Genomic DNA, 25,977 nt, shown 5'->3' on the forward strand with positions numbered 1-25,977 from the left:
TGAAGATAACTTTACTGTCTCATAATTTTTTTTAAAGCACTAGGAGAAATTTTAAGGTTAAAGTAAAAGCATTAATCAAAGTAAATATGAAGATAAAAATAAGAGAAGAAAAACCAATGCTACACTTCTGGAACAGAAGGGGGAGGAGGATTCTAAGTAACCAAAGATGAAGATAACAGGGAAAAAAAAAAAAGATAAGTAACTCATGTGCAAAAACACTTTTGGAATCTGCATTGAAAATTAATCATACAGAGTAATTAATATAAAATATGAGGTCCCATCTACTATACTAAAGCATGAAGAGTTTATATCACATTTTTCCACGCACACTCAATGAAGACTTTTCCTCCACTGTAAATTCACAAAAGGTTTTTGTTGGTGCAATTTACTATGCCTATTCTCAGCCCTAGGATATTTTTGTACCCAATCTCAAATTGGAAATGGGATACTATCTGTCCTCAAAATGTCGAGTTATTGGCAGAAACATAGCTCCATGTCTAATAACTTTTATGCTCCACTACAAGTTTTTTAAGTGGTATTCTTGTTTAGATGTAACTAAGACTACCTGTATATTTTAAAATATAAATAAAAACTTATGGGATACATTGCTCATTGACTGATATAATGCATCTGAGCCACCATTACCCATCTCCCTCCTAGCACTGAAAAGGAAAATGTAGAGACACTGCTCCGCCACTTGGCTACTTCCTGCTAACTACTTCTGCCCAAACTCCTCTTAGGAGCCCAAAGGGAAATCTATTACCACTGCTGCAGAAGCTCACCATCTGTGGCCACTGATAAATGCATTAAGGAGGACTGACACAACAGAGGCAACTGCAATACTTACTGTCAGCTATACAATGAGGACTGTCGGCGATAGGCAGAATTCAAAGACCCAAGATCCCTGCTCCCTGGTGTATTACCCTGCATAATCCTTGGGACTGCAAATATGATGGGATTTCATTCCCATGATTAGGTTAACTTTAAGAAAGTTGACTTATGACGGGAAATTATCCAAGTGGGCCTGAACTAACCACATAAATAAACCCTTTAAATTTGGGTCTAGAAATAAGAGACAATTTTTAATGGCTCTCTATTGCCTATAATACTGGGTTGGCCAAAAAGTTCCTAACCTTGCACCAAAAAACCTGAATGAACTTTTTGGCCAATCCAATAGCAAGGGCTGCCTACTCTACCAGCTTTTTAAGGACTTCTGTAATCTAGCCCCAATCTTACCAATATAAAAAGAAAAGATGGGCTTCCCAGGTGGCACAGTGGTTAAGAATCCGCCTGCCAATGCAGGGGACACGGGTTCAAGCCCTGGTCTGGGAAGATCCCACATGCCACGGAGCCACTAAGCCCATGTGCCACAACTACTGAGCCTGCGCTCTAGAGCCCGCACACCACATCTACTGAGCCCACGTGCCACAACTACTGAAGCCCATGCACCCAGAGCCCATGCTCCGCAACAAGAGAAGCCACCGCAATGAGAAGCCCGCGCACCACAACGAAGAGTAGCCCCCACTCGCCGCAACTAGAGAGAGCCCGTGCGCAGCAACGAAGACCCAACGCAGACAAAAAAAAACAGAAAAGAAAAAAATAGTATTATCATGGGTCAAATAGTCATGCTTAACAGAAAGTTAAATATAAGTTAAAACTAACTACTTAAGACTCCAAATCTAGATACTATTAATAATTCTGTTAGGCACTATTGCTCAGTTCTCCTAAAATTCAAGTCTTTATTACAACCTTCATTTTTGAAAGACTCCATTCTAGAGAACTACACAAACTACCAAGATTGTGTTTAGCATGCAAGCTACAGTCCAGTTAATCAAAAGGTATTAATGGATGTATCCATACAACAAGAATATACTTATACTGAAGCAAAGGCATGAGAAAATAATTAACATGATTTCTAACAGTATAAAATCAATATCAGCAGGTAAGTGCTAGACCACCAGGACCAAATTAATTAGACTGAGTATATTCAATGTACAATTTTTGCTGTAAGTTTTCATTTGTTTGAAGCAACTAGTTTCTTTGTTCTGTAACATATCACCTAAAGATTCTAAGCTCTGTACTACTTAGAAGGTATTTACTTAGCACCTATGAATGCCATTTCTTATTAGTCACTTTTGCCCAAGAGCATATGTTCTGGGATGAGAGAGACAAATTAGGCAAAAAGCCCTTGCTAATCACTGCTCTTCACCTCCCAAGGAACATCTAAATGCCATTTAGTCCTCATGTCCTTACCAGAGAATACTGAATGAAAACCTAGAATCAATAGGCTGGTGTGGGAGAACTTTCTCAAATGTTGTGAGGATTAAATGCTGAGTCAGCGCTTTAAAGATCCTGAGAGTGAGTGATTCCTTAAATTTTGTGCTCCAGATGCCTCCTTTCTTTACCCTACTCCTGGCCCGGAGTTCAGCCAGGAATACTGCTGAACATCCTATAGTGCATAGGACAGTCCCCCACAACAAAGAATAACCTGGCCCAAAATGTCAATAGTGCTAAAGTTAAGAAACCTGGGTATAAAAGAAAGAACACTAAGTTAGAATCCCACCTTTACAACTTATTATCTAAATGACCTTCAACAAATTATGCGACTTCTCTAAGTTTCCTCATGTATAAAATGGATAGCATGCTCATGTTGAAGGATTTAGGAGGATAAATTGATATAGAAACCTTTAGACACTTTACAAATGTTAGTTTCCATTCTTCAGAGTGAGTACAAAAATCTTCTCTATTAGAGGTAGAGCTGTGGACCTCTCAAAGATAACTTCAAACTATGAATGACGCATGGTACTCTGATTTATTTTCTGAATCTCCTATCAAAGTCTAAGCAACTTGAAGGCAGAGTTCTTATTGGACTTGGTATCCTCAGCCTCTACAACAAAGGAAGCACTGAGTTGTAGAGGCTGAGGATACCATCTGTTAAATGGCCAAATGAGCAAATAAGCTCTAAGTATCTACCCACCATAACAAAGCAGTCATCGCATTGCACAGTACAGAATTACCAAAGAATGTAAGAAAACATAACTCTTGTCCTGGAGAAATTTTAAAATAGTAAGAGATATCTAACAACAAAACAAAATATGTAGAGAGATTTAACACACAGTAGGCACTCAAAAAAATCTCATGGGTAAAATTCACATGAATAGCTGAGGTCACAAATGAATATTAGTGGGATGCACAAAAAAAGTTAGAATTAAATAGATTTAATCAGAGAAAGTCCTATTTTTAATTAGTATAATCCTTCAGAGTACATGCTGCTAATATCTTCCAAAGGCAATGAAACAGTACACTTAAAGAACAAACATCAAAATGTCAAGTGCTATCATTTGTCATTTTAGCAGTACTCAGCTAAATTTCATAATTCAGATGATGGTAGCATATTTTAACAGGTTCAAAGGCCATTTTAAGCAATTTTAAAAAACACATTAGATTTTAATGGAAGCTTATCAAATTCCTGACATCCACAATCCATCTTAATTATTTTAAATGGTCTGAGACAGAATAAGACCAAAAAGGCTGATGCTCAAATGTCTGAAATACACTGCTGAAAAGGCTGAGCTCAAGCATACCAAAAGTGTGTTAGAAGCAACTTTTTAAATGCACTAATGTAACAATTATTTTTAAACCAACAATTTTAGAAAAATAGCAGTTCCTATCTGAAGCTTATATAAATATAAGACACTGGGTTTGCAAGTGTCAGCAGAGTTTTAAGATCCCTTTCTAAAGCAATAGTCTCCTTCTGTTTTGCTTGGTATCTTAATTTGCCTTTAGTTTCAAAACTAAGTTTGCTAACACTGTTCCTCTCAAAACCTCAGGAATTCCATTACTAGTTTTAAGCTAAATTAAAGGAAAATAGACCTATTCAACCCATGGCACAAAGTATGCACAAAGTGTTTGCTGATGCTCATAAATAGACTGAGAAATTTAGACATGTCTTAAGGACAACAGCTGTATAGTCAACTCTGGTTTGCCCCACCATGGAACTGAATAGAAAGAGAATTATCGCTACCACTTCAAGTGAGACCAGCACAGATACCTTTAAACCAACTGAGATATAATAGAACATTCTCTTTAAATCAGAGCCTTTGTGTATGTTTTCACTTTAGGGAAAAATGGTTAGAATACTCTTTAAAAAAAATACACATGGAGCCAAGATGTTACGAGCCTCTCCCCCAAAAACAATGCTTAAAATGCCCTCAACACTGCCCACCCACTTGCCTCCAAAAAAAAAAAAGAAAAGAACAAGCTATAAATACTTGACATACAGATGGTTCTTTGTCTTATCACTAGAAATCTTCTTTTCCATTCTGTATCCCTATTCTCAGACTCTATAAACCTTCCTGACAAGCACAGGTATTTTCACTTTCATCCCTCTCCATCACCTCCATCAAATCATAATTCATCTCAACTCACCTGAATCCCAGGTATCAGGATCCTGTGAATGGGACTAGTAAAAGAGGAAAGTACTGATACTTGAAAGAAAGGGAAAGAAAATTCCATCTTTCCCATTTCCTGGCTCCCTCCCTTATCCTGCCCCAGCACTGCAGAGTAGCAACAAATGGAAGGAATAAAAGCACCTTAAGCTCATTCTATTGCTATTTCTCCTTCTTTTACCCCTAACTTATTCACTGCTCCCCAAGCGTCACCCTATCTAACCCCTACTCTCCTGTCCCAGGTAATGGAAGTCACAAACAAGGGCCTAGATTTTGGGTAGACCCAGTTCCCTAAGAGAGGAATGCAACAAGATGAATGAATTTCCACCAGTCTTACAAAGGATGATTCGAATATATTGTGACATAATGAGTTACAACATTTTTTATTGCCTGACCTAGTAATAAGCTAAATATCATTTTTATGACTTATTGGAAAAACAGGCTCCTAATCCCAAATTCCTTTTTTTAAATTCCCCATTTCCCCCACCCCAAGCCTCTAGCCACAATCTTTTTTAAAAAAATTCATTAAAAAAAAAAAATTCATTTACAAGATAGAGGCTACCTATATAAAAGAGTCAAATTACAGTGACTGCTAGTGATTAAAACAATAGATTTTTGACAAAGTAAACAAGTGAATGCCAGTAGCTTGTGCAACATGAGTGAACCGTGCTTACAACCACATAACTAATAAAAGGAAAGAAAATAAATCTGGTTATAAACAGCATATTACCAACCAGTGATCACACTTTTGCAAAGAATATATTATAAAACCAATATTCTAACTTTAGAAATGAATATACCATGAAGAATAATTTGATAATACCTATTAAAATGTTTAATGCATATATCTATTGGCACAGAGATTCCACTTCTAAAATTCAAAGTACTGATATATTTACACAGGTGTGATATATGTATACAATACTCACTGCTGCTTTATAAAAGGAAAAGATAAAAAAAAAGCTACATATCAACCAAAAACGGAATGTACAGTATATTCAATACAATGGATACTATGTAACCAATAAAAAGAGTGGATATGGTTGTAAATGTAGGAAGAAACTTGCTACAAACAGCAGTTGCCTCAGGGGAGGGGACCTAGTAGACAGGGAGATGGGAAATGAGACTTGTTTTCACAATATACCCTTTTGCACCTTTGAATTTTAAATCATGTACACATATTACCCTTTTATTAAAAATGAATAAGCTAAGAATTTGTTAAAGAATTTAGACAATTCTCTCCAATCCTCCGATGCATAAACAGTTCTACTTTCCTCATCTGTAGGCAATGTTAATCAGGACTGAGAATCTGGGCTACTAGAGGTTACCAATAACCAATATACAGGGTAGAGGGCTCATTTCCTCTTTAGTAAGAAGAGGTACAACTATGGCAACTCTGCATCAATCAAAACAAAGTATAATAGGGGAAGAAAGAGGTGAAGAATTTATCTTACCCAAAGCAACCTTTATTACAGAAATAAAATTGGATGCGGTATAATTTTGTCAGCACTCTGAAAACCGTGCTTCGCCAAAAGGAAAAAAAAACTATCTGGCTGGAATTTCTGGTTAGGGTCTAGATCTCAAATGGGTACATGCACCAGAAATATTTTGTAAAGAAGAACCTAAGAAGGGCCAAAATCATTCAAATCCAAAAGGCTAAAAAACAAGGGGGAAGGGGGAAGACAAAGTCACTGGCAATGTTTCAAATGTCAAAAGAACATTTAAGATATTTTTCTATCAGAATTTTTCTCTTTATCTCTTAAATTCCAAGTAAGATTGAACATACCAGTCCCTCAGCAATTAAAACTCAAGCAATTGAAAGAAACAATTCAAACTCTTTTTCAAGCTTATTTTTAAATGTTACTTTTTCATATGATTTTTGGTTTTGCTGCTAAAGAGAACAATTAATATAACAGCAGCTAATACTAATCTGGTTCCCTCTTCCTCTGATTCGAATTCAATTATAAAACCAGGAAAATAGGGGAAAAAAATCTTGACTGGGGGGGGTACATAACATGGTAACATTTAGGAAGAGGATATTTATTTTTTGTGGAAAAAAATACCATTTTTGGGGTCTCTTGTTAACAACACTATGACATTTATGACTTAGCCATCTAATCACACAGCTATATCACTATGTACAATTTAAATTTTACAGACTTAATGACTTGTTTAAAAAATGTAGCTCAAAGGTTTGTTGTCATAACCGATTACAGTATTCTGAAGGCTAGAATATATCTCAGTAAGTGAAAGATGCTAGCTGGCATATCAAAAAAAAATTAGTATATTCCTTTGCCAGATTCACCTGGACTAATGTCAAAAAAGAAAAAGAAATAAAAATTACGAAATAAAGTTACACTTAAGAAAGCAGGAGGGCTTCCCTGGTGGCACAGTGCTTAAGAATCCGCCTGCCAATGCAGGGGACACAGGTTGGAGCCCTAGTCCAGGAAGATCCCACCCACGGAGCAACTAAGCCCGGGTGCCACAACTACTGAGCCTGCGCTCTACAGCCCATGAGCCACAACTACTTAAGTCCCAACGCCTAGAGCCTGTGCTCCACAAGAGAAGCCACCTCAATGAGAAGCCCGCGCACTGCAACGAACAGTAGCCCCCGCTCGGCGCAACTAGAGGAAGCCCACGCGCAGCAACAAAGACCCAACTCAGCCAAAAATAAATAAGTAAATTTATTTTTAAAAAAAAAGTAGGAGGAAAAAGTGCCTTAGAATTAATATGTGGAGTTCATATATCTTGACATTTACAAAGGGAAAGGAGAAGAATGTTATCAACTGATAAGTTTCATTTTTATTCTATTTTATTTTATATTTACTAGTAAACAATTTACTATGGCTCAAGAGTGTCCGAGGTACTTGATAAACTTAACTAAAGAGTAATACTATACTGGACTGAATGTCAATATTATGACATAGTATGAGTGTGTTTCATGTTTGGTAATTGCAATCATTGTTGCTTTTGTTGTGGTCATCCATGTACAATGCTTGGTGTCAGTCTAGTTATCTCTTGTAAAAATAAAATACAGTGTGTGTGTGTGTGTGTGTGTGTGTGAAAAAAAAAATTAACATGATTAAATAATCTATATTGTTAAAAAAAAAAAAGAGTAATACTAATCATAATTAATTATAATCATACCAAAGTTACGGATTAACAACCACACAAATGAACATTTAAATTCATATCAGTGGTTTTCAATCCTGAGTCGAGTACCACCTAAGGTAGAACTGAGAGTTCAAGCTATTTTCAAGATTTAAATAGCCTAAAAGCCTCACATACTGTCTGAAATATAACTTTTTACACTAACTATATACATATCCGTTTCTTTAGATCCTAATGGCTCAACTGATGCTTCATGAAATAACAAGTAATGGACAGATAAAGATTGATCACATTCCAAACTAAGAAGGAAATTTAACAGAAGGAAGAACAAAGTTTATGTCTGTTCCCCACTCCATTTTTCCCCTTTACATTCTTTTATTTCACAATTACCTTAGGAGTTACAACACTGCAAGATCTTAGTCTTGTTCTCACATATACATAGCCAATATAAAATAAAAACAAATGACTGTAAGCCTAATTTTCACCTTGGGATGCACCCTCATTCTTTACATAGTTAGTACAAAAGAAACACTAAGGAGGAAAATGAAAGAAGGGCCCAAGATGTGGGATAACTGCAAAAACACAACCCCAAACATACCTGAAGACCACTCGAGAGTACTTAATGACTGGGTAAATAAGATGACCTAAAAGGCATCTAGCACCTGCACAGGAGGCAAAAGGACATGCTATATTTGAGCCTTATACAGATCTAGATACAAATCCAGTAAGCCCCCTACATATGAACCTTCAAGCTGCAAATGTTCAAAGATATGAACATGCGTTCACACGTCCAATCACATAAGTTAGTTCATGTATCTGGCGTACACTGTCATGTGCGTACATTGTCACGTACGTGCATCCTCTACAAGTGGTTGTGCTTTTGTGTACTTTACTGTACGGAGTACAGTAGTACAGTATCTTTATTTCAAGCCCAGGATGTGAGTGAAATTGCAGCTTACCCTGTCTCCTATTGCTGAGGATCCTTCAGCTCTACCATCTCCCTCCTCATCTCCCTCTCCAGTCAGTAATTCTTTTTTACCTGTTCACTCGATGCCAGCCCCTGTATGCCAGCTGTTGTACTGTACTACTGTACTTTTCAAGGTAGTGTACTGTAAGATTAAAAATGTTTTCTTTATTTTTTGTTTGTTTTTTATGTACTAATTTGGAAAAAGTATTATAAACCTATTACAGTACAGTAAGTCCCCTACATACGAACGAGTTCCGTTCCGAGAGCACGTTCCTAAGTCCAATTTGTTCGTAAGTCCTAGGGCTCCATCATTTATTACCTGCCTGACCTTGGGAATCTTACTTAACTCTGAAGCCTCAGTGCTCTCCTCTATAAAACAGAAATGAGAATAATAATTCAATAGAAACTCATCTAACAGGACCTCTACTTTATCAACTTAGAGAAATAAAGAGCTTAAATTCCTCCATAAATCACTTCCTGATGTCCATCATAGGCTGACCACTTGCAACTGGTAGTCCTCTAAGTCAACCACTTTCTTACTGTGTCCTCACCCGTCTACTCTCACCAAATGAGCTGGAGGCTTAACAAGAGCCAGCTGTTTGTTCCCAAACCCATGTATGCCAACTGCACTTGTTATTGTAATTATGTAATTTAAGATTATGTAAACTGATGAATTATGAGCGTGAAAGGGGTTGTTTCTCTGAAAATTATGTTGAAAAGTTCAAAAAGATTCAAAGGCTACTTATTTTTTGGAAGTTATTATAGAGTTATATGTATGTAAAACAGCTTTAAGAGAATAGCGGAAAAAGCATAAAACTGTAGAAGGATTTTATTTAATACATTAAAAGTGCCTTTAAATTCTCTGTTCTAAAACATATGGATACGGGGGGCGGGAAGGGGGAATGAATTGGGAGACTGGGATTGACATATATACATAATTGATACTATGTATAAAATAGATAACTAATGAGAATCTACTGTATAGCACAGGGAACTCTACTCAATGCTCTGTGGTGACCTAAATGGGAAGGAAATCCAAAAAAGGGGGGATATATGTATACATATAGCTGATTCACTATGTTGTACAGTATAAACTAACACAATATTGTAAAGCAACTATACTCCAATAAAAAAAAACTAAAAAAATAAAATAAAATAAATTCTCTGTTCTATATTAGACAGCGATACTTAATAGATAAATGCCTCATGGGTGTGGCTTATGCTAAAAAGACAACTCAGAACTCTAATGAAAGGACCCATCCATAAAGAAAAGCCCTGAGCCTACAGGGGGGAAAAATGGTGAAGGAATGTATATTCGAGTTAAAATTTAAAATATATATCATTTTTTATGATTCCCTGCTAACCAACTTTTCCAACTTTCTACTCAGCATCACATATGAGATCTTCACATGTAGCTACCTCAAAAATTTACAGGAATATTATGACGACTAAATAAAATTAAGCACAGTGCTGGCACTTAATGACATTCAATTTAAAACTTCTGTTTTACTTTAAGGGTTTTATTAGTACCCTGATGGTATGACTACTACTCTAAGAATATAGTAATGCTTTCTTCCAAAACAGAAAAGTAAAAGGTGCACAATTTCCTTGTTATTCTGTTATTTTTATATTTGGGTACACTATACATACTCCATACATAATTAACCATATAACTCTGTGGTGGCCATCAAAAAAGTGAAGACGTCCAATACTACCGAGACTGCGGGCTCCCAGGGTTACACTGTAAGGATAACATTACAGTAATGCAGGTAATGTACTAACATATCAGAGTGACCTGGCACCTAAAGCTGACAAGAAAGTAGGAAAAGTCAATGAGATGCTGGTGTGGTGCCAGTGGAGGGAGCAGCAGCTCTCTGAAGAGGGAACAAACAGAGGAAAAGGTCAAGGATCCAGATTGAGGAGAGTAACTAGGAGGTGATAATGGCAGAAACCAGAGAGGAAGCAAAGCAGAAACTGGTCATCATTCTGTAGGTAACAAACCTATAAACTGAAGAGGTTACAGGCAAGGTAAAGAAAAGGATGTGGTGATTCAACTTCCTGCTCAGAACCGCTGAACACTGGCACAGATATTAAAATGCTTTTCCAAATTACTTAAAAGCAAAATCACCTTTTTAAAAGTTCATGTCATTTTGACATTACAATCAATTTTACTCTTCATGGAAAAACTGTTACATACAGAAATGCACTCTAAAATTAGAACAATGAAGTACCTTTTCACCTTATTAAGTTAAGGGGGGAAAAGTAACACTAATATCCAATCCAACAAAGATACAGTGAAACAGTACTAGTAATACCGTCCTTTTGAAAAGCAATTTGACTGAATGTCTCAGGATTAATAAGCCTTCATATCCTTTGGCTCAGTATCACACACCTGGGAATCTGCTATAAGGAAATAACTAAAAATATGAAAAAAATATATACTCTTGGGTGTTTTCTGCAACGTTTCTTATAATAGCAAAAATTAAGTATGATTATAACACAGGAAATACTTAATATAATATTAAGTTTAAAAAAAGCAAACAAGGAGGGACTTCCCCGTTGGTGTAGTGGTTAAAAATCCACCTGCCAATGCAAGGGACATGGGTTCGATCCCTGGTCCAGGAAGATCCCACATACTGCAGAGCACCTAAGCCCATGCACCACAACTACTGACCTGCAAGCCACAACTACTGAGCCCGTGCACCAGAACTACTAAAGCACAAACACCTAGAGCCCATGCTCTGCAACAAGAGAAGCCACCGCAATGAGAAGCCCACACACTGCAACGAAGAGTAGCCCCTGCTCGCTGCAACTAGAAAAAGCCCATGCGCAGCAACCAAGACCCAACACAGCCCAAAATAAATAAAATTTTTTTAAAAAACTTTTAAAAATTAGAAAATTTAAAAAAAGCAAACAAGGGAATTCCCTGGCAGTCCAGTAGTTAAGACTCCACACTTCCAGTGCAGGGGGCACGGGTTCGATCCCTGGTCATGGAACTAAGATCCCACATGCCACGCAGTGCAGCCAAAAAATAAAAAAATTTTTTTAAAAAGCAAACAAAATTGAGCATACACTATAAATATGATATAAAACATCATAAAAACGGGACGTAAAAAAAACACCAAATGATGACTGTATTAAAGTGGTAGATTCAAAATCTGTTTTTTCTACCATCTAACCTTTCTGAAATGTTATTTTACATTTACAATTAAAACAAATTATATTTTTAAAACATGCATCTCAAAAGGTTACACACTGTATAATTACATTCTTACAGCATTCTCAAAATGACAAAACTAGTGATGGGGGGATGGGCTGTGAATACAAAGAGGTAGCACTAAGGAGTTCTGTGGCGATGGAACAGTTCTGTATCTTGATTGTGGTAGCGATTAAACAAAACTGTATATGGGATAAAACTGCACAGAACTACAAACACACACAGAAATGTAGGTGATATCTGTACATGGCCTGTATTCTAGTCAACAGTAACGTCCCAATATCAATTTCCTCATTTTCCTATTGTATGATAGTTATCTAAGATGTCACTGTGGGGAAACTGAGTGAAGAGTACACAGGGCTATACTATTTTTGCAACTTTCTATAAATCTCTACCTCAAAATAAAAGTTAAAAAAATATACATGCACTTGCATGTATAACATTAGACTTTTTTGAGGGAGTGGGAGACAAGGGAATGTGAAAGAGCCATGTAATATATAACTTCCAAGACACTACTCCTAGTAACTATTCATAAAACCCCATAGGAAGCAAATGGCAGTCTTTATACTGAACGTAATTTACTTAGGTCAGGCTTTAATAAAAGGCTTCAATTTAAATTAAAGCTATCAGTCAATTTTCAGAACATGCTTAACTGAGTAGTTTTCAGTCTCAAACCTTATACTTATATAATCCATTAAGTAAGAGTCCTCAGAATTTTCTCCCTTGCCAGAAAAGTTTCAGCAGATATAAATAAGATTTTCTTACATATATTCAACTTAAATATATAAATGACTAATACAAAGGGATATAAGAGTTCATCACCTCTGGATTGTGCTCCATGACAACAACCACATCTATCTGAATTCACCATTTTAACCTCAGCACCCAGCATGGTTCTTTTTTTTTTTTTAATTAATTTATTTATTTTTGGCTGTGTTGGGTCTTCACTTCTATGCGAGGGCTTTCTCTAGTTGCGGCAAGCGGGGGCCACTCTTCATCGCGGTGCGCAGGCCTTTCACTGTCGTGGCCTCTCTTGTTGCGGGGCACAGGCTCCAGACGTGCAGGCTCAGTAGTTGTGGCTCACGGGCCTAGTTGCTCCGCGGCATGTGGGATCTTCCCAGACCAGGGCTCGAACCCGTGTCCCCTGCATTGGCAGCAGATTCTCAACCACTGCGCCACCAGGGAAGCCCCCCAGCATGGTTCCTGATAGCTAGTAGGCTCCCAATAACTGAAGCCGAGGGATGAATTCGTGTTCTAACCAAGGTTCTATGCCTAAGTCCCTCCAGCTTTAACCAAGAACGGGAGGTAGAAAGTAGAAAGGAAGAGGGGAAAAAAAGGTGAATGTGGATAGGGCCCAGCTTCTACCAATTCACCAGGTCAAAAGATTACATTAACCAACACTACATTCTAGTATCGGTGAAAAAGTTGACCTTAGAAAAACTTTAAGTCATTTCCTCCGATCAGCAAAATCTTCAAGACTAGTTTAACAATTAGAAAAAGAATTGAACTAATATCAGAAAATCTGCCTCACTGATCTTTATCACCTAATGCCTTTACAAAAGCCAAATTTGGGGGAATCCCCCGGAGGTCCAGTGGTTAGGACTCCACACTCTCACTGCTGAAGGCCCAGGTTCAATCCCGGGTCAGGAAACTAAGGTCCCACAGGCCGTGTGGCGTGGCCAAGAAAAAGAAAGCCAAATTTTCTTCGCTATGTGCAAATCCATTAACTTTTTAATCTGAAAAAAATCTTAGCTACAGTTATGCAAAGCATCAGAAAATCCTTCTACACAAGCTTTAAGCTCTAAGTAATTATGTACATTATCATATACCTATATATACTTACACATTATACATATACCTATATTTATACATAAATATAAAATATGTGAATAAGTAATACAGTTACATTAGAACTGCTACCATATAAGACCCTTAAGTCAGATAGCAACTCATGTCTATATGTTATTTATTCATTCAACAGTCTGAAGTACTGACAACACAGTAAACAAGACATAGACCATGCCCTGAGTTAACAGTCTATCTACCAACTTAAAAGGCAACTGTAGGGCTTCCCTGGTGGCGCAGAGGTTAAGAATCCGCCTGCCATTGCAGGGGGTACGGGTTCAGGCCTTGGTCTGGGAAGATCCCACATGCCGCGGAGCAACTAAGCCCATGTGCCACAACTACTGAGCCTGCACTCTAGAGCCCGCGAGCCACAACTGCTGAAGCCCGCGCACCTAGAGCCCATGCTCCGAAACAAGAGAAGCCACCGCAGTGAGAAGCCCGCGCACGGCAACAAGGAGTAGCCCCCGCTCACCGCAACTGGAGAAAGCCAGTGCACAGCAACGAAAACCCAACGCAGCCAAAAATAAATAAATAAAAATAAATTAAAAAAAAAAAAAGCAACTGTAGCTAGTTAAAGAAAAAAAACTTCAGAAAACAAGGGTTTGAATTCCAATGCTACCTCTTACTAGCTAGCTATGTTTCTGAGTCTTAGTTTCCAGAACTATAAAATAGGTACTATTTCCATAAAGATTAAAATAAGATCATAAAATACAGGCATACCTAAGACATACTGCAGGTTCAGTTCCAAACCACCACAATAAAGTGAGTATCACAATAAAGCGAGTCACACAAATTTTTCTGGTTGCCCAGTGCATGTAAAAGTTATGTTTATGCTATCCTGTAGTCTATGAAGTGTACAACAGCATTACATCTAAAAAAAACCGATGTACATACCTGAATTTAAAAACTTTAAATCAACCATACTTCAATAAAAAGTTGTTTGCCTTAAAAAAAAAAAACCTTTATTGCTAAAAAAACGCTAACCATCATCTGAGCCTTCAGAAAGTCATAGTAGTTAACATCAAAGATCACTGATTACAAATCACCATAACAAATAATAATAATGAAAAAGTTTGAAATATTGTGAGAATTACCAAAACATTACACAGAGACATGAAGCAAGCAAATGCTATTGGAAAAATAGCGCCAATAGACTTGCTCAACAAAGGGTTGCCACAAACCTTTGATTTGTAAAAAACGCAATAGAATGAAGTACAATAAAAGCAATTTTTTAAAAAAAAAGCAATAAACAAAGTATGTATAAAAATGCTTGGCAGGGGCTTCCTTGGTGGCACAGTGGTTAAGAATCTGCCTGCCAAGGCAAGGGACACCGGTTCGAGCCCTGGTCCAGGAAGATCCCGCATGCTGCAGAGCAACTAAGCCTGTGCACCACAACTACTGAGCCCTCGTGCCACAACTACTGAAGCCTGCGCGCCTAGAGCCCGTGCTCCGCAACAAGAGAAGCCACCGCAATGACAAGCCCACGCACCACAACGAAGAGTAACCCCCACTCGCTGCAACCAGAGAAAGCCCACGTGGCAACGAAGACCCAACGCAGCCAAAAAAAAAAAAAAAAAATGCTTGGCAAACTAGAAAGCACTATACAAATGAAAAGATATATTATTACTGTACTTAGCTTTTCATTAAGAAAAAGCAAAACACGACGCTAGGATCTCCCTGCAGGTTGCTTATTAATTGTAAGGGGAAAAACAGTAACTATACAGTGAATAAACCAGTCAACACCCTGACCAAAATTAAAATCGCTAATGAGGGGCAAACGGACATATGTATATCCCCACGGGACATCCTGAGAGGGACACATACCTTTTGTAGTAGTCTGGCTGAAAATAAATAACCTGAAATCATGAGGCAAATCAGGCAAATCCAAATTGAAAAACTTTCTATAAAATAACTTACCTATATTCTTTAACTGCATAAAAGACAAAGAGAAGCTAAGGAACTCTTCCACTTTAAAGGAGACTAAAAAGAAAGGACAACCAAATACAAGATATGATCAAATTTACAGAATTGGAATATAAAGTGTACGCAGGCTAAAGTATTTATCAATGTTAAATTTTGGAATTTGATAACGGTACTGTGATTACATAAAAGAATACCTTATCCTTAGAAAATACACCCTGGGGTATTAAGAAGTAAAAAAGGCATGCAACATACTCTTCAATGGTTCACAAAAATAAATAATAATGTGTGTGTGTGCCTAAGACAAATATGGCAAAATGTTAAAAATTGGTAAATACAGGTAAAGGGTGTAAGAGTCTACTATATCACTCTTGCAACTTTACTATAAGTTAGAAATTATTTCAAAATAAAAAGTTTAAGAACACAGGATACTAATCTCCAGGGGGTTACTTATAAGCTCTAAGCTATATACTATTTTTTAAAAATCACTCTGCAAAATTAATAGAGAGAAAGTTCTAAGGAACTTCACAGTCCACTTACAAAACAAATTAGGAAAACACAGCACCATGAGCAAGAGCCAGCAAAACAAACAGCAGAATCACATCTGCAAAGACTTCAGATACTGTATTCCCTGGTGGCACAGTGGTTAAGAATCCGCCTGCCAATGCAGGGGACAAGGATTTGAGCCCTGGGCCGGGAAGATCCCATATGCCGCAGAGCAACTAAGCCCATGCACCACAACTACTGAGCCTGCACTCTAGAGCCCGCAAGCCACAACTACTGAGTCCACATGCCACAACTACCGAAGCCCACATGCCTAGAGCCCGTGCTCCGCAACAAGAGAAGCCACCGCAATGAGAAGCCTGCGCACCGCAACAAAGAACAGCCCCCGCTCACCGCAACTAAAAAAAGCCCGCACATGGCAACGAAGACCCAATGCAGCCAAAAATAAAAAATAAATAAATAAGTTTATTAAAAAAAAAAAAAAAGACTTCAGATACTGGAATTATCAGACAAATATAAAATAAGTATATTTAATAGATTTTTAAGAAATAAAAGATATCTTGAGAACATGACTAAAAAAGGAATAACTACAAAAAAAGGATAAACAGTCTTAAAAAGGAACTGAACGGAACTTCTAGAGATTAAAAAAACATAGTAAATGGAAATTTTTAGAAACTCAGTAAACATGGTACAACACAGATGAACCCTAAAGACATTATGCTGAGTGAAATGAGCCAGACAAAAGGACAAATATTGTATGATCCACGTATATGAGGTACCTAGAATAGTTAAATTCATAGAAGTAAAATAGTTGTTGCCAGGGGCTGGGTGAAGAGGGAACAGGGACTTATCATTGAATGGGTACTGACTTCATGAAGTTTATGATGATGAAAAAAGTCCTGGAGATGGACAGTGGTGATAATTGCACAACAATGTGAATATACTTAATGTCACTGACCTGTACACTTTAAAATGGTTAAAATGGTAAATTCTATTTATGTATGTTTTACCACAATAAAAAAAAATTGATATAGTTGTTAAAATAAAGTGAAAAAATTCAATAAAACAGGTGAACAAAGCTGAAGTGAGAATTAGCTAACTGGAAGAAAAGATACTAATTATCCAGAACACAATACAGAAAAATACAGAAATGGAAAATATAAAAAACAGGTTAAGAGGCCTGGTGGATAGAGTAAAAAGATCTAACATACTTCAAATACAAGTTTCAGATAGAAAGTATAGAAAATAAAATCTGAGGAGAAAATGGCCAACAGTTCTCCAAAATTGTTGAAAGACACCAATCTTCAGATTCCAAAGCCTACTGAATACCAAGCATGATAAATAAAAGAAACCGTCTTCTAGACATATCAAAATGAAAGTGCAGAACACCAAGGACAAAGAAAAGATTCTAAAACTAGCTATAATGAAACAACAGATACAGTCGTCTCTCGGTTATCCAAACAGGAACGGTTCCAAGACGCCACAGGATACCCCTCCGATGTTCAAGTGCCTTATATAAAATTGTGAGTATTTGCATATAACCCATGCATGTCCTCCTGTATACTCTAGATTTCTTCTAATACTTAATACGGTGGAAATGCTATATAGATAGCTGCCAACATGCAACAAATTCAAGTTTTGCTTTTTGGAACTTTCTAGAATTTTTTTCCAAATATTTCAACCCATAGGTGGTTGAATCCAAGGATGCAGAACCTGCAGATATGGAGGGCCAGCTGTATCTCTAAAGGAATGACAAATTACATGAATTACCAATTTTTCAACAGCAATAAAAGCCAGAAGAAAATGGAATAAGATCTATAATAAAGAAAAAAATAATTGCTAGCATTGAATGCACACTCAGAAAAGCTACCTTCAGGAATAAGACTAAGGTACTTTCAAACAAATAAAAAGTTTTTCAACAACAGACCCTCTAAAGGATATTCAGGCAGAGAGAAAATTATCTGATCCCAGATCCCAGACAGGAAGTCTGAGATGCAAATGGAAATGAGCAAAGACACTTGTAAATATATAGGCAAATCAAAGCAACAGTGTTTAAAACAACAATAATATCTAATTTGTTGGGAGTCAGGGAGAACTAAGATAAAGGAAAACTACACAGAATTTAACTTCCAAATGTGAAGAGAGAGGAAAATGGATTTTTTAAAAATACATTCACCAAAATTAAAAAAGAAAAGCAAGGGAATGATTAACACAAAATTCAGATGGCGGTTACTTAGGAAGCATGTCAGAGAACACAAGTGGTGAGAAGTACAAAGGGGCTTCAAAGAGGCAGTGTTCTACTGTTTAAGCTAGTTAGTGGTACATGGTAGTTCATTTTATAATTATTTAAGTTGTACATTTATTATCCTATATGCTTTTGTAATAAAAGTAAATCTTAAAAATCAACACAAGAAAAAAACCGAAAGGCTAGTCATCATTCCCTAAAAATCTAGAATATGTCCCAGACCTTGGTATTTAAAATTGAAAGAATTTTAAAAGATTCATTATTTTATTTAACAACTACCTATTGAGTGCCTAATCGTTGCCTATAACTGAGCTGAGGGGTGGCACGAAGATTCCTTACCTCTCTTCTCCCTCTTGTCTTCCTAACCCTAGAGGGCAGCACTAATACAGTAGCCACAAGGGGCTGTTCACACTTAAAGTTAATTAAAATTAAATAAAATTTAAAATTCAGTTCCTCTGTTAACACTAGACACATTTAAGTGCTCAGTAGCCATTTGAGGTCCACTATATTAAATAATGCAGATACAGAATATTTCCATCACTGCAGTAAGTTTATTAGACAATGCTGCTATATTTTTATAACATTAAAATATACTGATAATTGAATAATCTTAAATTTTCAGACGTTCTTACTTTCATAATTATTAAATCTCCTTTCAAAGTCATTTTATTTCTATGAAACTACAGCTCCTTAGTAGTATTTTAAAATAGTTTGCTGTTTGTTAAGAAATATGCAGAAAGTGTGAGGATCTCTTCACCATCTCCCATGTCTCACCAAAACCATCAGAACACAGGATTTTTTTTTAATGAGCCAAAATTAAATAGTTAAGCACAGTGCTACTAAATTGTAATACAAGCCACATCAAAAGGATACAAAAATCCACAGGATGAACACATGACCCTTCTTGGGGGCACCAACTTTAGTTGGCAGTACTTTAAAATACTGTTTACATACATATAAAATAGCAAAATGCAAAATTCATATGAATTTTTAAAAACAAAACGCTATAGGCATCATGAAATTTTCTACTTATAGCAGGACACTCTGGGCCGCACCTCCAGACTTCTGAACATACCATTCATTTCTGCCGTCGGCAGCACTTAGGAGGAAAAATTTAAGCATTCTTAAAATAAATGAATTCTACATGATTTTTTAATTTAACAGAAACAATGATGTACAACAAAACTCTATAAAACAATAGCATCCTTAATACCTAAAGCAGCAAACCTCCACTTTCTTTAAAATTAAAGGACAGAGGGTCTAAGCTGTTTCAGCTTAACCTGAACATTTTGCTTTAGGCATTCTAACACAAATTAAGTATTTCTATAGCACTCGAATTTTTAAAATTACCTAACCAAAAACATTCGAAGGAAACAAATGTTAAGCCTTAATTTAACAGTCACTTAGGCTAGGTTTGCAACTTAAGTTTTCCCCCAACTCTAAGTGAACCAGGGGGTCAATAAGCTTCTCATCTAAACAGCTGAATGCAATTTCAATAAACACTTATGCTAATAATTGTTTTGTGTCCTCAGGAGGACTTCTGGGGCTCCACTTACATAACCCATTATGCAAAGTACTGAACTATTCTCTTTCTCTAGAAAGCATTCTGAATACCAATATGTGTACAAGGTTTACTTGCTATATTAAACGAAGATTTTCTCACTCTAGCTTCAACGATCCTGCAGGAGAGGTGAAAAGGAAAGCCACTTTCTGCTACTTCACTATGTCAAAGGCGAGGTATTTGTCTTCCTGGCTCATCAACAGAGGATGACTTACAGCAGCGGCCCCCACGGTTCGCTGGTCTCCTCATGGGACTCCGGTTGAGAAACACAGCTTTAAACAAATAATTTGGAGCAACTTGTTTGAACTCAACTGAAAACAATCTGAACTGCTCCTTGAAATGTGCTATAAGTATTAATGTAAAACTTGACAAAATTAGATGCAATGGAGGTGAGAATCACAATACAGCCACTGTACAGTAGTTGAAGGGTAGAATGTACCCCAAACCTAACTTGAATATGCATAAATATGTTGGATGAATACTCCCCCCCCAATCTCCTGGCTCTGTTTAAACCAAGATTTTCAGATTTCACAAAGTCGTAATCTTTAGGGGACAGAAAAGGTGGGGAGCGGGGGGGGGAACGAACACAGAGTTGCCAACTTTTATTCTGCCAAAGACATTTAAAAAGAAAATAACTACCAATTACTATCACCATTATTTCATTAAAAAAAATCTAATATGCTTATACCAAAAATGGTAAGAGATAATTTTAGAAAAAAAAATATTATCTTCTAAATTCAGTAAGTGTAGGTTTATGAGAAGTTCACTCATTCTCATTTCACTTCAGACAAGTGAAAACTTTGTCGTGGACTGACACCGCTCCACAGTCCAACATTTGGGAACCACGGGTCTAAGCAGCTAACTCCCACTTGGAAAAAGAAAGCAATGGTAGCACATGCCCAAACCAAATATTAACCTATTCAATAATGAGGTAATCGAGGCTTGGAGGGGTTTAGGGACTCTCCCAAGGTCACAGACCAAGAATTTTGACACGGGTCTGTCTGATTCCAGAGTCAGAGTTCCTAACCATCATGCTAAATTTCCTCTAATATTCTTCCAGTGGTAAAAAGATCCATCCCAATCCAGTCACCTTTGTGACCAAGGACAACCGAGGAATTTCCAAGACAGCTGGCAGGAGTGAGAGGTGTACTCCCTGGCCATCACTCAGACTGAAGCTAAATGGAACTCCTGACCTTTGCCTCATGAATAGCAGGCTCACGGCAACTAAGCTAACCAGCCCAGACAAAGCACACACAAACCCCTGCCTCCGACAACACTGACACAGGACTCCTCCGTGTTCCCAAGTGCCTGGCTTTCACAGAGTGAAAGCCATATTCCTAAAAACAAAAGGAATGTATGAATGATCAAGAAGGAAATAAACACTTCCATGGTAACTCAGTCTAAAAATAATCAACTTGCCCTCAAAAAGTTACAACTCTAAGCCTCATTCTGCAAATAATTACAATCTTTTATACACTGATACACAGGTTCCCTTAAATATCTAAACAGAAAACCACACGAAGTTCTGTAAATCTATAGTTCTTAAATAGTTTCCAAATTAAAATATATAGTTTTTATATATGTATCATTATATGATGGATAAAGAGTGTCTTATCATTCTATCTCTCTAGGATAGTCCAAACATTAGAGACAAAACTACTCATGTTAATCAAAAGTACTTATAAAAGAGAGTTGAAAGAAAAATATGTAATTAAATACCATTTTCTATGAAAAGCACTATTAGCAGCCAGTAGTAACAGGAGGCACAAAAATTATCTTTGAATAATCAGAAGTTCTTGATATTGAAACCAAAACTGAAAGTCATACATATAAATAAAGAGAATACTATATCAGAGAATTGCTTCCATATCACTTGCCAATGTCCAAAAGGAACGACCAAACAGCTCTACAGTAACCAAAGACTAACACCCTGAACCAAATGAGTCTGAAATAGTACTTCCTCTCTGAAATAGAGTAATGATAGCACAGTATTCTTACTAGCAACGGCAAGAAAGTTTTGTTTCCCAATTAGATTTTCAATGATCGGATTCTTTTCTACTCCATCTGAATCTGCAATGTGAGTGAGCAGTACACAGACTATCAAGTTTTTTACCCATTGAATAAAATTATCTATTTAGTGTCTTTTCCTTCTGTTTTAAATAGATGCCATCTAAAATAAAGGGTTTTTTTTTTTTCTTTCCATCTAAACTCTCCCTTGGCTCTTTCATCTTCATATACAGATTCAACTAATACATCTGTTTATATTATTCTCTACACACATGTTTAATATATGCCTAGCACTGACCTCTCTCATGAACTACAAACCCATATTTCCAAAAACCTCTGAGCATTTCCACTGTTTGGCAAGTATATAAAAAACTTACCATATTCAAAACTGATCTCATTATGCACCTTCTTGTCCATATTTCTAGTAATAGTACCACCACTGCCATCACCCACACTTAAAATGAGTGTAATCTTCAACCTCCATTTCCTCCAAACCTTTCCCAACAATCCCTCCTCCCACCCACCTAGTTAAATCATACCAACACCATTGCCCTTGCCTATTATTTATACTCTATTGAAAGTCGGCTGTCTACAACAAATCATTCTACACACTACACTATTAGACCTTGGTAGTTTCTCATTACTTCCCAAATACTCCTAAATACAGCACTTAACCATGTTCCACAATCCAGCCCCAATTTAAATTTCAAACCTCATCTCTTATTCCCAAAAATGAACCCTATATTCTAAGTAATCTGGTCCACTAACTTTCCTCTGAGGACACAATGAACTTTCCCACCTCCACATTTGTGCTCACATCATTCCCTTTATTTAAAAAGCTTTCTTCATCCACCTACTCCCAGCCCCTACACTTTTGTCTTAGAAAAGTCTTACCCTCTGCAGTGTTGAACTCAGGCTGCTGGTTTATTGCAAGGCAGCATGCTGTAGCGAAAACACACAGGCTTTGGCACCAGGCAGACCTGGATTCAAATTGGGGCTCAGTTACCTGCTAGCTACATAGCCCGGGTAAGTTACTTAACTTATTTAAGTATCAGTGCCCTCATTATTAAGAAATATGCTTAGATGTTGTTACGAGGCTTAGAAAATGTATGTAAAGCAACTAGCATAGAGCCTGGTATACACTAAATGCTCAATAAATAAGAGCTTCAGAGCTAACTTTATAAGTATTATATATATATATATAATATACCTATAATATACCTATACCTCCACCACTTTCCATTTTACTCTAACTAAGAATGAATCCATTTTCCTTTCATACAACTCCAAACTTTAGATCAAACCACTCATGTAGTATTAACGTATATTTCTATATGCTGTAAATTTTTATACAAATATCTGACATCCCCTTCTAGATTTTTCAAATTCCTAAAGACCCAAGATTTAATCTTTGCATCCTATAATGCCTAGCAGTGATTTTCATGAAGCACAAAGAACTCACCTCCAATTAGAAAAATATTTTAATATGCCTAAATATTTAATATGCTCTTCATGATTTCTGACAAACCTTAAAAAAATTATTGCCAAAAACATGAAGCTTAGCTGTACAGGCTGTATCTTTACTTGCTCCTACATGGTTGCCTAACATAGCCTGATGCCTAACATAGCAATATCTGTTGAATTGACTTGAATGATATAATCTCCAATGTAAATGTTCAGTATCTGTTGAACTAAACATAACTAAATTTACTAAGGGTATCTGATTTTCCCCAATTACCTTTTTCTGTTCTTACAATTCTTGAAATCCTTCCCTTCAAAACACATTAACTATCATACCTTCAGTACAGATCCACAACCGTATCTAACTTGACTCCATTTCCAGATTCTCTCAATTCCAATATTCCAACCATAGGCTCTAAACAATTAGAGCATTTCAAATAGCTAAGAATCTACAGTTTTCATCTAAATCTAAAAGTTGAGCAACTAATCTCCACTCCACAATTTTTTCCAGGGACTTTAAAAATCATCCACCCTTTGCCTGTTGAAGATCAACAACCCTGAAATAAATCTTCTTTTGCATAAGAGAGCTCCCTGAACTTGTCACTTCAGTCTGTTTTCCCTAATTCATGAGACTACCTCCCCTTCCAGTGGTGGGAGGTGAGAAAATGAGATAAGTACCCCCAAAAAACTACAGCGTAAGTCCTAATATAAGCACAAGATGAGAAGTGCAGGCAAGTGTCACTGGTTTCACAAAGGTGGTGTGCATATACTTTACACTGCAAAAACAATGGTCATCTACTGGTAGTCAAAATCTGCAGTAACTGCATTCCCTTATGATCATAATTTAAAAATCACCATTAAATGTGGAAAATCCTATTTCCTACAAACCTTTCAGGAGAAGTTTATTACCTAAAATCTGTTCTAAAACAACTACCTAAAATCTGTTCTAAAACAACTACCTAAAAACAACTACCTACATCACTTTCTCCTCTAGGAAATACTCAATTTATCCGAAGTAAACACCTCATACTATAAATTTAAAAAAAAACAACAACAAAAGACAAAAACCAAAACACTTCTGCCCACCTGTGTGAACCTCTGCATTGCAGGAACAGCTGTAACAGTCTAAAGAACCTCCTTGGAGTTACCGAGAACAATTTTTCTTTACAAGTTAAGGAAAATGACCATTCCAAATATGAACTGTTAAGGAAAATGACAATTCCAAGTATACAAACTTCGGGAAAGAGGGGGCGTAATAATTTTCCAACCGTTTGCAGTAAATTCGTGCAACAAACGCAGACTAAACTCATCAACCAACTGCGACTTCTTAGAGCCACAGAATTAGGAATGTAGATTAGAGAAAGCATCATTTTTTACGTCTGCCAAGAAAATAAGGGAATTTACCTGAGCTCCCGATTTTCCTCAAGCAAGTTGTTTTTTTAAGAAGTGACTTCAACAACAGCTTGAGTAAGCTTTCGAGTGAGTAAAGATCATCGGAGGCACGGTGGTGCCACACTGACCTACGTATCCAGAACCCGTCCCAAGCGCAGTCCAAATCGACCGTAGGCAACCCCTAAGCGGGTCTAAGATGGAAAGCCTTGCAAAAGATCTCCGGCATCTACACACGCTTCGCCCCGCCCTGGGACCAAGGAGACACCACCTCTGGGACCCCAGCTAATTACTGAGCCCGAGGACAGACCCAGAGGTCGCGGAAGTCGGGAACTAGAGCCCAAGACTGGGTCTGACGTCCAGATTCCCAGACCCGGGTCGGACAGAGAAAACCAAATCCAGGAGGCAGCGCGACGATCTGGGGGAGCAGAAATAAGGGGGTTGGATGGACGGAGGCCCAGCCCATTCTTACTTTCAAGTCCCAACAGCAACAACAGCTCCGGGAACCCCCTCCCCGGCTCCGCCCCGCCCACCCCACGGCCCCACCGCCCGCTCCTTCCCGCCCCGCGGGCTGGGCGAAGACCGCGGCGGTCGACAACCCCCTTTCTCGAACCCCGACAGCCCAGCCCGCAGCCCGGAGCGGGCAGCGGGGGCCCGAGAGCGCCAGCGCCGACGCGGCCCGCGGCCGTCACAGTTCACTCCGCCGGCCACTCACCGTCGGCCCGGGAGCTGGGAGGGGGCAAGGCGCGGGTTGGCGGGCGCAGAACCCCAGACTCCCACCCGGGCAGGAGCCCCTCCTCGGAGCCGACCGAGCCTCAGCGTCTGTACCTACAAGGCCTCTCTCCGGCCCGAACCCTGGAAAAGCACTTCCGGGGGAGCGGGGGAGGGAAGGGTTTTGGCACCGGAACTGCTCCCGGGCTGGAGTTGCCAGGGCCTCCGAGGCGGGGCGGGGCGGGGCGGGGCGGGGCGGGGCGGGGTCTCTCCGAGGGCTCCCGCAAGTCCGCCCCCGGGCTGGTCGCTAACCCTTTCTGCCCCTTGGCCCCTCGTTTCCCCGAACTCCGGCTGTATCCTTTACCGCTCTTCGACGTGTTCCACTCAGGCCACCTGATTGTACAGAGGAGGAAACCGGGGATCAGAAAATTTAGGTGCAAGGATCCAGCGCCTACACCCGCCCTCCGACTCTCTCCAGTATTCGTACCACTCCAATCTACCTCCTTTAAAAATAATGATAGTTAACATTTATTGATCACTAACTGCGTGATACACACTGTATTAAGCGCTTCGGTGCTTCACTCAGTTAAT

At 38.0% G+C, this 25,977-nt stretch overlaps 1 protein-coding gene across 2 annotated transcripts in view; it reads right to left on the reverse strand.

Moving 5' to 3' along the window:
• The window catches only part of FRS2 (fibroblast growth factor receptor substrate 2), a 112,964-nt gene extending 87,444 nt beyond the window's left edge, over positions 1–25,520 (reverse strand). For both annotated transcript variants that reach the window (XM_061206560.1, XM_061206561.1), the window contains exon 1: positions 25,391–25,520. The gene's annotated coding sequence lies outside the window, so the exon portion shown is untranslated. The remainder of the gene's footprint in view (positions 1–25,390) is intronic.
• Between the last annotated feature and the right edge of the window lie 457 nt (positions 25,521–25,977).

This window comes from Eubalaena glacialis, chromosome 11, assembly GCF_028564815.1.
Source record: "Eubalaena glacialis isolate mEubGla1 chromosome 11, mEubGla1.1.hap2.+ XY, whole genome shotgun sequence".
Classification (NCBI taxonomy): domain Eukaryota; kingdom Metazoa; phylum Chordata; class Mammalia; order Artiodactyla; family Balaenidae; genus Eubalaena; species Eubalaena glacialis.